This window comes from Dermacentor andersoni, chromosome 1, assembly GCF_023375885.2.
Source record: "Dermacentor andersoni chromosome 1, qqDerAnde1_hic_scaffold, whole genome shotgun sequence".
Classification (NCBI taxonomy): domain Eukaryota; kingdom Metazoa; phylum Arthropoda; class Arachnida; order Ixodida; family Ixodidae; genus Dermacentor; species Dermacentor andersoni.
Window position 1 is genome coordinate 367,327,792 of NC_092814.1, and position 12,018 is coordinate 367,339,809.

At 47.4% G+C, this 12,018-nt stretch overlaps 1 protein-coding gene across 1 annotated transcript in view; it reads left to right on the plus strand.

The window, feature by feature from the left end:
- Positions 1 to 12,018, plus strand: part of LOC126516660 (tachykinin-like peptides receptor 86C) — a 162,993-nt gene that overhangs the window by 121,045 nt on the left and 29,930 nt on the right. The gene's annotated exons all lie outside the window — the stretch shown is intronic.

The window sequence follows — 12,018 nt, forward strand, 5'->3', positions numbered from 1 at the left end:
TTTGTGAGTTAGTTCAATGCACAGTTGCTTTTCTCTTGACACCAAAATAACAGATGTGTATTCGTACAAAGACACCTGCATGCGCTAGAGGTTAAAAATCTACGTGAACCCAGTTCTCTGAATTCTTTCAAAACTCTTAGGCTCACCGGTTCAATACCTGCCATTACAGATTGAGGGCTATAAATACAGGCGGGTCAATAACTCTACGGGTCAATAACTCTAGAGGAATGCGCAAATTTCGCTTCAAATGTTCTAAAAAAAGATCTTGAGCTTACCGCACTGCACTGCTCTTGATGGCATTTTGCAGAAATGGCATTTTGTGTATGGCGATGCCAACTGATGCCGCGACGGCGCAAGCATAAATTTGTTTCGCCGCCTACGGAAGCTGCCAAAAGCAGCTTGTCCGAGTGGGTGGCCGCGTGTTGCCCTCCCTTCTATATAGAAGACGCGGCAACTCTCCCGTAAATGCTGCTTTCTGCAGTTGCTGGCAGGCGGTGATACAAGTGTAGGCTTGCGCCGTAGCGGCTGCAGCGAGCATCTCCATAAACAAAGGGAGTAATTTTTTCTTTAAGGCCAGGAAATTAACTGTGTCAAATGTTACACTGAGCGGCACGAACACCAATATGCGATCTTTCTGCAAAATTTCAGCAAGTGCTGCGCTAAGCGAAAATGTTTTTAGCGCTTTAAGCCAAATTTGCACGTCTTGCATTCGTGCCCGATTGTGACGCGACATTACGGCAAATATTCTCAGTTGCTAGTGCTGTTGTGAGCTCTGTTTATGTAGCGGCGGCAACAGACGTGAGCTAGTGCAGTCGCCGACTTGGCACAACTAGCCTCAAACGGCCAGCGTTGATCGTTCAGAGCGCAGCTCTTAGGTGACCGGTCCTGCGGCGAGTGTCTGCGTCGGTATCATCGGTATTGCCCCTCGTAACTGAGCGAACGAGCACAGCGAAGGATTAAAGCGAACGCGGAGCTCAGCGGGAGATGAAAGACGGCGATAGCGAATAGGGCGCGAGGAGAAAAGAGGAAGAGGAGATTATAGTGAAAGCGTGAAAATAAACGCGTAGTTCCGCACAAGACAAGCTTTGCGGTGACGATGACTACGACATGGCTCCCGAGTAGCATGCGCCGCCTGTATGGAAGCAAAGCGCTGCATGAGTTGAAGTCTCTGCGGTGGCTGCTGCTGTGAATCGCGCCCACGCATCACCCACGTACTGCCTCTCGTTATGTTCCTGATTTGCGCAGCAATGTCCCCGATTTTAACGATCGCGGCAATATCCCCAATCGTTACGTCCACGATTAGCGCGGTGCCCCACGAGACAGATTGTCCGCGCCAGCTAATATTTCGCGAAATGAAAACACGTATATAGCTGCGCTTAAATTTCGCATTGTGGAGTATCGTAACCGTCGGTGAATGTTCTTTTTCCACCGAAAACTTTACCAGCGAAATGTAGCTGGCACTGCGGTGCTTCCATGAATAATCAGCCGTAATTGAAGGACGTATGAGTACAATAATGTTGTCTGGGCTTCTGTGGGAGTTTTGCTACCATGAATACATATAGGTTGTCTTAGTTGGGCATGCATCTGTACCGCCTCACACTGTTTTTTCGCTACTGTACCGGACACATAACCCAGCAGCGCATGTGTCCTCCTGATGCGAACAGCATAGCAAACCATTCTCACAGTGTGGTGCGCTTTGCGCGCATGCGCATACCATTAACGACCCGGCCGTTTCTAACCGTTATAAGGTGCTGACGCGCCAAGCGGTCGACGCACACGCGATATTGTTTAGATTTGCCAACCAGAAATACCAAGTAACCAGAAATGACGGAGCGTGAACCAACAACTTCACAAACCCTACCACAATTGTCCTGCGACATCGTAACAATTCGTCAATCGTGACATCGGAAATTTTGGCTCCTTGGCAAAGCTAAAGCCTTGCAAGCGCCCATCCCCGTGTATTCTTCAAGTTGTAGCAGATACAACGCTTACATTTATTCCATTTTGCCTTTCTTGCCATTTCAACACTAACGTTGCTCTTCTTAAAGGCAAATTATGTCCTAGCGAGTTATCACCTCTGTGCCATGTCGGGTGGGTTTGTAGTCTCTTTCTTCGGCCGATCATGGAGGTGGTGCAGTCTAAAATTGTGGGATATATCTGGTACTGGGTTAGTCCACACGGGACCTCTGGTTGCCGTGTGATGTTCCGTATATATATATATATATATATATATATATATATATATATATATATATATATATATATGCAGGAGCATCGCATTTGTATCCCACTTGCGGTCAGCTGTTTTTTTCATACACTATCATTCGCATATGTTTATAATTTCTTCAATCTAATTAAAAACTGCAGAACATTCTTCCTATGCCGCCCTTGGTGATATTGTTTGTAGGCTGTTCCTTATATATATATATATATATTGTGAGCATAATTCATACACTTCACCTTCTTATCCGTACATACTCATAATCACTGTTTTGGGCGTGTGTCTGAAGAGTCTGACGGCCTAAGCGTTATCCTACAAGTGGTGGATTGCGCTGTCTGGTTCCTCAATCACCTCGCTCTCGGTCCCTCTCCATCTTCAACCACACTACATCCCTGGAGCTTTGCTCCGGACGTCGCCTCTACGAACTCCACTTGACCACGTCGCAAGACCAGCAGACCAATACCGCGACAATAACCTTGCCTGCTACGGCGGGAACCCCTTCTTTGACGGTCACCACCCCTGTGTAGGGTCCTCCGGTGCGCGCAGGACTTCGCGGTGAGGACGTCGAAGACTGATTGTAGCAGTACGAGAGCATGAGCTCATTTAACTACTGCGACGAATCTGTAAAACTTGTGCACGTCGCATTCTACGTAACCTGTGTCGCAAAAACTTGGTTTCGTAACCACGAACTCGATTTCGTAAACTGGGTCACGTTTAAACATTACGTACGCCAGCTTTTTGCGAACGCTTCTTTCCGCTCAGCCATCGCCAAGAAGAAGCACATGGCAGAGTCATACACTTCCTACGTAGAAGACGTCCTCGCCCTCTGCCGCCATGTGAACACCTCAATGGTAAAGAGTGACCGTGTACACCACCCGCTTAAGGCTATTGGGACTGTGGCATTCAAAGCTCTTGTAGTGGAGAACCCCACAACCATCGCAGACATCATCAGTACGTGTCAGCGCCTCGATGAGCTTATGATCCGCTTACACCAAAGCAATCTGATTTCAGGGTGTCCAGCCATGGCGAGCGACATGCACAGATTCACTCTATCATACGAGAGGAACTCTACCCACAAGTTTCGTTAATCCTTTTTGAGGTCTATGTGACGCCTCCTAGTGGGGGCCTACGCCATAACGGGAGTGAAGAAATAGTTGCCGCGACGTGCCCGCAAGTTCCGGGCTCACACCCCATACCTATACCATCTCACGCTCACGTTGCCTCTATAGTGCCAGTCTCCAAGCAGCGACCACAGCAGGCAGCTGTGGTCGCTGCCTGCTGTGGTCGGCTTCAGTCTTGCAACGCCTGGAGGCCAACTCGACATATCTGCTGCTATTGCGCATCCGTGGCCAAATGTCGAGGTTTTGCCGACGCTGTAAACAAGACGAGCAACGTGGCTATGCCGGATTTAAAAGGGATGAGTTTTCTGGCCATTTACCACAATGTCGGCGATCGTCCTACAATTATGCACGACGTTCACCCTCTCCGCAGGAATTCAGCGCTGCCGGTTCATTGCACTTCCCGCGTTGCCGCTCTCCGTCACCGATGCGGCGCTCCTCTTCTCCCATTCGACCGGCTACTTTGACCTCCGATCACCGCCCGGAAAACTAAATAGCGCAGTTTTAGGAGGGAAAGCTACCCCCTTCGGACAACATGAAACTCCTCCGGAGCGCCCGTCAAATGCACTTTTGGTGTATGTTGAAGGTGTGCGGGCTGAAGCGTTGGTTGACACGACTGCATCACTTTCTTTTATAAGTACTGACTTTTGTTCTCGCTCACGAAAGGTGAAGACACCATATAATGGCCTGCCCTTCTTTTGTGCTAATGCAGTTCTTATTCAACCATCCTGTGTTTGCACTACATGTGCTTTCATTGATGGCATCCTTCACCACATTCAGTTTGTCGTGCTGTCTTCGTGTACCCACGCAATGATTTTGAGATGGGATTTCCTGTCCTCAACGTCAGCTTTAATATCTTGTCGTCAGCGAATTATAAGACTGACACTGAATTTTCTTCCGATGTCGAAGCTCAAAGCCTGCGTTTCAACACATCTACCAGCTGTGCCATTCCCCCGGGCAATGACCATATTCTAACACTTGATTCTGACTCTATTCCTTGCACTGAGTGGTCGCTGCATATCTGGTGGGCTTAGCATTGCTGCTAGCCAGGTGCGGTTTCACGATGGTAGAGCGTTTATCGTTGTACTTAACCCTCTTCCTTCGCCAGTTGTGCTCTCCCTGGGTGCCACTGTGACTTGCTTTACTGACACCGAACCTCTTTCACTAGTACCCCTTCAAGCTAAATCACCACCTTTCTCCACCCCAACTGATGATCATGCTGTGACTGCTGCTTTAACGGCCGCGATAAATCCCAATCTGAGTGCAGCGCAGAAAGGGCCCTACTGCAAAAAGAGAGCGCTTTATTTGACATTTACTCCGAGCTTCTGGGGCGCACTTCCACCGCAGTGCATCGCATCGAAACCGAAGGCAGTTCAATTGTACACCACCACCCACACCGGGTGTCTTCCGCTGAACGGGAAATCATTGCGGATAATGTTGATAACATCCTCAAAAGAGGCATCATTCTGCCGTCGTCCGCTTTTTGGTGGTCTCGTGTTGTGTCCTTCCGAAAGAAAGACAGATCTGCACGATTTCGCGTTGATTATCGATTGCCTAATTAAACCACGTGCAATGACGTATGTATGATGCCTAGAACTGATGATGCGATTGAATCCCTCCAGTGCGCTGATTGTTTCTCAAGTCTAGACTTCCGATCAGCGTACTGGCGAGTACCTATGCAGGAGGCGGAAAAGACAGCCTTTGCAGCACCAGATGGCTTTTACGATTTCGACGTAATGCCCTTTGGTTTATATAATGCTCATGTAACATTTGAACGCATGATATACATAGTCTTATGCGGCCTTAAGTGGAAGACCTGTTTGTCTTATTTAGATAACATCGTTATTGCTCTACAACATTTCGTCAATACGTTTAGAGTTTGAACTAAGTTTTGACATGAATCTCCAACGCTGCACTCCAGCTCAACACAATAGAAGGCCGTTTAGCCAGAAAATACATAAAATGTTGGGCCACCACATCACTAAGGATAGTGTTCCACCAGATCCTGAAAAATTTGCTGCTGTGAATCGGTTCCCTCATCCCGAAAATCAAAAACAATTTAAAAGTTTCTTGGGCTTGGAATCCCACTTCTGCTGCTTCATCAGTTATTTTGCTGCCATGGCGTCGCCGCTGCACAAGCAGCTGATGTCGGGTATTGCTTTCATTTGTACACACGACTGCGTACTTGCTTTTGAGCCCTCAAGGAAGCTTTAACGTCCGACCCCGTCCTCTGTAACTTCGATGAGAACGCAACAACTTGTTTGCACACCGACGCTAGTGGCCATGGGATCAGTGCTGTCCTTCTACAGCGTGATACCACTACACGAGAGAGAGTTGTTGCTTATGACAGTCGCGCGATAAGAGGATGCCAAACAGAACTACTCGATAACAGAGCAGGCATGCATCGCAGTAGTTTGGGCCAAACAAAAATTTCAGCCATATCTTTAAGGACGCCAGTTTACAATAATAACCGACCATCACGCCTTAGGCTGGTTGTTGTCACTGAAAAATTTGTCTGGATGCCTTGGTCGCTGGGTACGAAGAGTACGATTCTCACGCTGTGGACAAGTGTAGGAAAAAGCATCAAGATGCCGACGATCTGTTTCGCTGCCTCCTGTAACTATTGTCTTGGAACACGTCTCTCCATTGCTCGCCACTCGATGAAACGTCTCCACTTAAGTTATCACCGCTACCGTTTACTTCCGCGCTATCTTCCAATCATGGCACTGAATCCACCTCATGTCCACATTCTGATCCCTACTGCAGCCGCATTCTCCATCGCCTGTACGGAACTTCTACTGCACCAAATGCAACATTACGTGGACAACTGCGACTATTTAAGCTCGAAGACCATGTGCTGCACTGCTATATTTACATCACCGATGGACACCGCTGGGTACCTGTTCTTCCACGTCCACTGCGCACACAGGTCCTTGACGCCTTTCATGATGACCCATATGCTGGTCACTTGGGCTTCCAGAAACATACAACCATGTTAGGAGCCGTTTCTTTTGACCAGGCATGTCTACCTTTGTGGACAAGTACGTCGCTTGCGCTCAGTGTCCACGGCGGAAACGACCGACTTCGCCTCCTGCTGGCCTTTTACAGTCAATCCCATGTCCCGAGACACCTTTTGCTATTGTTGGGATCGACCTGGTCGGACCTTTGCGCATAACGCCAGCAGGTCATCGATGGATCGTGACAGCGGTCGACCATCTCACACGGCACGTAGAGACCAGTCCTCTATTCTCTAGTTTGGCCTCAGATATTGCCGTCTTCTTTGCGGACGCCATTGTACTGCGGCATTATGCCGCTCCTGCACAGTTGAGTGATCACGGCAAGGCTTTCATGTCAACAATGATCGAAGAAGTGCTCGGAGCTTGTGGCCCAGTTCAGAAGACGACATCCGCATACCGCGATCAACCAAATGGCTTAACAGAGTGGTTTCATCGCACACCAACAGATACAATGGCAATGTATATCGGGCCGAGCCACAAAAGTGGGAGAAACTCAAATTTTGTGACGTTTGCTCACAGCAACCCCTATCCAACGAACTATGGGGTACTCACCTTTCTACCTTGTTTTCGGCCGTTCCCCGACTTTCGCCGTCGACGCCTCTTTCTTAACTGCCCCAAAAACTCGGCCAGTATACCCGAACAGTTCGTATCGATTGTCGACAAATGTCGCCAACGTGATCGCCTCAACATAGAAGTCAGTCAACCAGATCGCAAGCAACGTTGCGACTTCTCTCGTCGAGACGTCTCCTTTCGTCCGGGAGAGGAAGTGTTCCTTTGGACAGCCATTCGTACACCCGGATTGCGTGAGAAGTTTGTATCACGCTTCCTTGGGCCCTACATTATTACTGAACAAACATCCCCAGAGAACTATCGTGTCACTCCATTTCAGGTTTCTTCGCGCTGTAATGCCGTGGTCCGGAGACCGTTCACGTTTCGCGCCTCAAACAAATCGTTCGGCGTTTCCTTCCTGGCTAAGTCGTGCCCCCTGGCTGGCCGCTTGCGCGCGGGGAAATTCGTTTCAGCATTATTCATACGATTCATTTTCTCATCTGTACTTACTCATCAGCGCAGTTCTGGGCCTGTGTCGTGGGGCTCTCGCTCGAGCGCGTCAAGAAGATTTTGACGGCCTCAACCGTTCTCGCTATATATATATATATATATATATATATATATATATATATATATATATATATATATACACCGACGAAGGCCGACTATTCGTACGTATATAACCAAATATTCCTATTGTAGAATTTTAGAAGAGGACTCTCGATGCTGGAATCATTAGGCCATGTTTGGCGCCCTTTCATTGCAACATGAATCATTTGACCACTCCTTGTGATTTTTCGCCATCGTCGAAAATTACACATAAAAAGACTGATTTATTAATTTTCACACATTTGCTGAATAACACTGTTCGCATTACCTGTACAATTTTCCTTTGAGTAGGAACTTGAACGTCAGATGGTGAAGGATGTCTGGGCGTGTTCGTATTTAACGCAGAAATGGTGCATATAAAGAGATCCAAGACTTATGGTTACACAGCGTAGCATGGCAGAACAAATTGTAACGCAGTCTACGGAGGCCCTGCTGGTTTGTTCCCCCGTTTTTTTACATGTAATAGCCATGGTAGTACCTGAAGGTGGGGGTTTCTGCAGGGCAACACTGTGTCTCTCACACTGCGCAAACATGGCCCGGCTTGTTGTCGGAACGCCGGCCGAGGAGCTCCATGGAAGCGCTAATTGCATTGAAGGCAGGTGGGCCCGCATACGGTCAAGACGACCTTGGCAGGCAGCATGCTGCAGTACCAGAACGCGAAATCGATGCAAGGTGACAACGCCGACAAGACCCTGTAGCTCTAACTTATGATGCTTGCGGTGATCAAGTTCTCTCTGTTCATGTGTTTCTTCGCAGGCCACACAACTGTGTTTGCTTAGTGAGCTTATATTTTGCTGTGATTCATACTGGCACTAAAGCTACGGGCCTTACTTGGTGCAACATTCTAACTTGTTGCTATCGCATTCATTGCTTCGGCCTTATAGCCAAACTGTAATTCTTTTTACTTCAAAGAAGTCCGGTGCTTTGTCCATTACTCCACAGACGCTTAACGGTATGCCTCACAACCAGATTGTTGTGGGTCATGTAGCACACCAGAAATTAGTTAAAATTAATCATCATAGGTCAAAATTTGGGCCGATCCTGAAGATGGTGCAGTGAAGGCATTTAGGAGTCCGACGCTGCTCGCACTTCTCTCACTCGAGATGTCAGGGGACAGAGTGCGCTGCCCAGTGATTCCGGCAATATCTCCGGCACCAACGCACTCTGGAAGACTTTGTCTTTCATCGACTTCAGCTGGAGGTTTATTCGCCTCCCAACTTTTTATTAATTTCTAGTACTGCTAGAAGAACATGTTCTTGATAATGCAGTTTAAAAACAAGCGTTCGGGAATAAACGGCTGGCCGACTGTGCTGACGCAGGCGCACCTGTCAGTACTTTCGTGGTAGCGTTTATCTTGTTGGTTCATATTCTCGGAAAAGCGTCGCGCACCATCGGTAATTTTTAATTGTCGCTTGGTCATTTGAGGTTAGCCCGTCCATGACCTTACATCCTCAATGGTATCGAAGATATCGCCCTCATGATTATGATCATCATCATCATGATCCGCCTGGTTACGCCCACTGCAGGGCAAAGGCCTCTCCTATACTTCTCCAACTACCCCGGTCATGTACTAATTGTGGCCATGTTGTCCCTGCAAACTTCCTAATCTCATCTGCCCACCTAACTTTCTGTCGCCCCCTGCTACGCTTCCCTTCCCTTGGAAGGGAAGCGTAGCATTGTGATGCACATTAATACTCATGATGCATTAAGCAAAAAAGTACACCTACAATGCCTGAAGTGTCCACCTTTGCCAAAGTTTAGAAACTTACAAAGGACAAAAAAAAAAACAATTCTACGACACTTCGCCACTTATGAGTTGTGAATTCGAAAGAATTAATGTTCAATTGAACGCCGCTGAGCGGTCTTTCGAGTTTTTCGTTGCAAGTAATGTTTTCGAGGAGGACGAGGAAAAACATCTAATGAAACAAAACCACAAGGTTTTCGAGCTTGCCTGCGGAGTACGTTATTCAGTGTTGCGATTAAATAGGTGCGAGTTGTTTTTTTGTGCAGTCTCTACGTTACCATGTAGAAAGCCCTTTGGGGATGCGGTGCATGTATTGCACCAAGATTGATCGGATTTGGGCCCGCATTGTGTGGGGACTCTGAATAGCCTTCTGCTGATTGCATTGCCACACGACGGCGACATTTCCTTCAAGTATCTGCTTTATCAACTTTCGGTGCTTAGGCAACTTTTTTTACGAATGTTACAGGCAACGCTGAATCACGGTTCTATTTCGGAGAGGGACGTTGTCAAACGGCTACCGCGTTCAGGGAAGGCAGTACGCACGCGAATTACCCCCCCGCCCCTGGCATGGGGAGTTAGGGACGAAAAATGAACACACGGGACTCTTTTGAAGCCTCGTAATTGAAATGAGCTCACCAAATATATTTTTCGGAAGTTGAATTGGAGGGATAGTCTGGGGGGGGGGAGGGGGGGGAGCAACCGCGGTAATTCCAGATCCAATATTGTATACTAAAGCTTCTGCGCTTAAAAAGCTGCAAGCGGGATCTCAATCCCCGAAGAGTACTGTACCTTATTAAAACTTCTTTCTGGGCGAGTTGGTGCATACTTCACATGAAAATTGTTATAGCGCAAACACATGCAACCACAAAGTATGAAGGACGGGACACAAGCGCTGACTGCCAACTAAATTTTATTGATGGAAGGCGGATACCTTATATAAGGGGAAAGGCAGAAGGGAAGGGGAAAGGGAGTGATACAATTGGGGAAAATGACATTGCGCATCGATGAACGAACGTGCCAGCAGTCAACGGAATCAGGCGTAGAAAAAACAAGAAAACGAGAAAAAAACTAGAAAAACACTAGAAAAACACTAGAAAAGGGCGAGGGATACTAACATACAATCAAATCAGTAAGCAGTCGCTTCCAAAAATGCAGCTCTGCAGCAAAAAGCGATACAGAAGGGGTGCTTACGCACTTGCCATATTTGTGTACGTGGAACGCTTCCAAACTGACGCGCGCCGTCGCCGTCGCGTCGGCACTCTTGCCAAGAATCTTCGTCTCTCCCAATCGAGCCTCGCATCCTGTGCATTCAATTACGTGCGCGACCAAATGGGCGTACTTGTCCTTTAAGTTACTTAAATTTCGGGCATGTTCCCCCAAGCGTTCATTAATGCAGCGGCCGCTTTGGCCGACATAAGCCTTTCCACACTTCAAGGGAATGGCGTAGACCACTCCTGTGGAACACTTGATGAACGGCTTCTCATGTTTTAGCTGACAACCTCTTTTTTTAGAGTTGCAGATGCGTGGGCATAACTGTGCCAGCTTGTCGGGTGCCGAAAAAACAACGGACGCCCCCTGCCTGTTGGCTACCTTCTTGAGACTGTGCGAAGCCTTGTGCAGGTACGGCACAACCAAAGGCTTGTCGGTCTTCCGACGGTCATCTTTCGCTCGTGTTCCCAGTTTTAGCTTCTTAAGGAGGGTCTCAGACACTGCAATCAAGACCGAATGGTGGAACCCCGCCGCCAAAAGTCGGCTGGCCTGATTCTCAAAACTTTTCAGCATTATGTGCCGGCACGACTTCTGAATAGACGATTCCAAACAGTGGGACGCTATAGCTCTTCTTACAATTTTGGAATGCGCTGAATCATATGGTAACAAATCCTTTTTTGCGCGAGGAAAGTAGCCCCAGCAAACGTGCTTTTCATGAAAGGTTAGTCTCAGGTCTAAAAACTGTAAGACATCGGCGTCAGGTAGTTCGTGGGTAAAATTTAGCCCAAGTGCTTGCTTGTCAAATGCGTTTAAAACTTCAGCTACTGTAGAGAGGTAGGTGAAGGCCGTCTGCTTTTTTAGAAGCACTAAAAAGTCGTCTACGTACCTAAAAACCTTTAAAACGAACCCCCCCAAAAAAGCCCTATCTAAACGTTTATCTACTTTTGCTAAAAAAATATCACAAAGAATTCGAGCCACGCAGGACCCAATCCACATACCGCTGCGCTGCAAAAAAGGCAGGTTGTCATAAACAATAAAAGTAGATTTCAGGTAAAACTGCAATAACGATATAACATTATCTACTGACAAGCCTGTTGAATTCCGGAATGACATTTCGCCGTTTGCTTCTACGCATTCTCTAACAGCCAACAAAAGCTAATCTTGAGGCACAGAATAAAACAAGTCTTGTACATCTACGGAAAAACCAAGGCCAATGTTATCTCTGCTCTCAAGAAACAGCGCGACATCCGTAGATTCCTTTGTTAGGAACGGATCATCCAAAGCAAGCGCTTTGAGATGCTTTTGCAGAAACCGACTAACGTTTATTTGCCACGAACCTTCTTCACTAACGATAGTCCGGAATGGAACATCTGGTTTGTGGGCCTTGGCTGTAAAAAATGCGTTTAGGCTACTACCTCTGCTATTAGCAATATCCCTCCCAAGTTTGTCAAGATTTAATTCCCTACAGAAGTTAGGAAACTTGGTCTTGACCCTAACGGCACTCTTCTTAACAGGCTCAATATTCTTATTGATGGCCACTTGCGCTTTTTC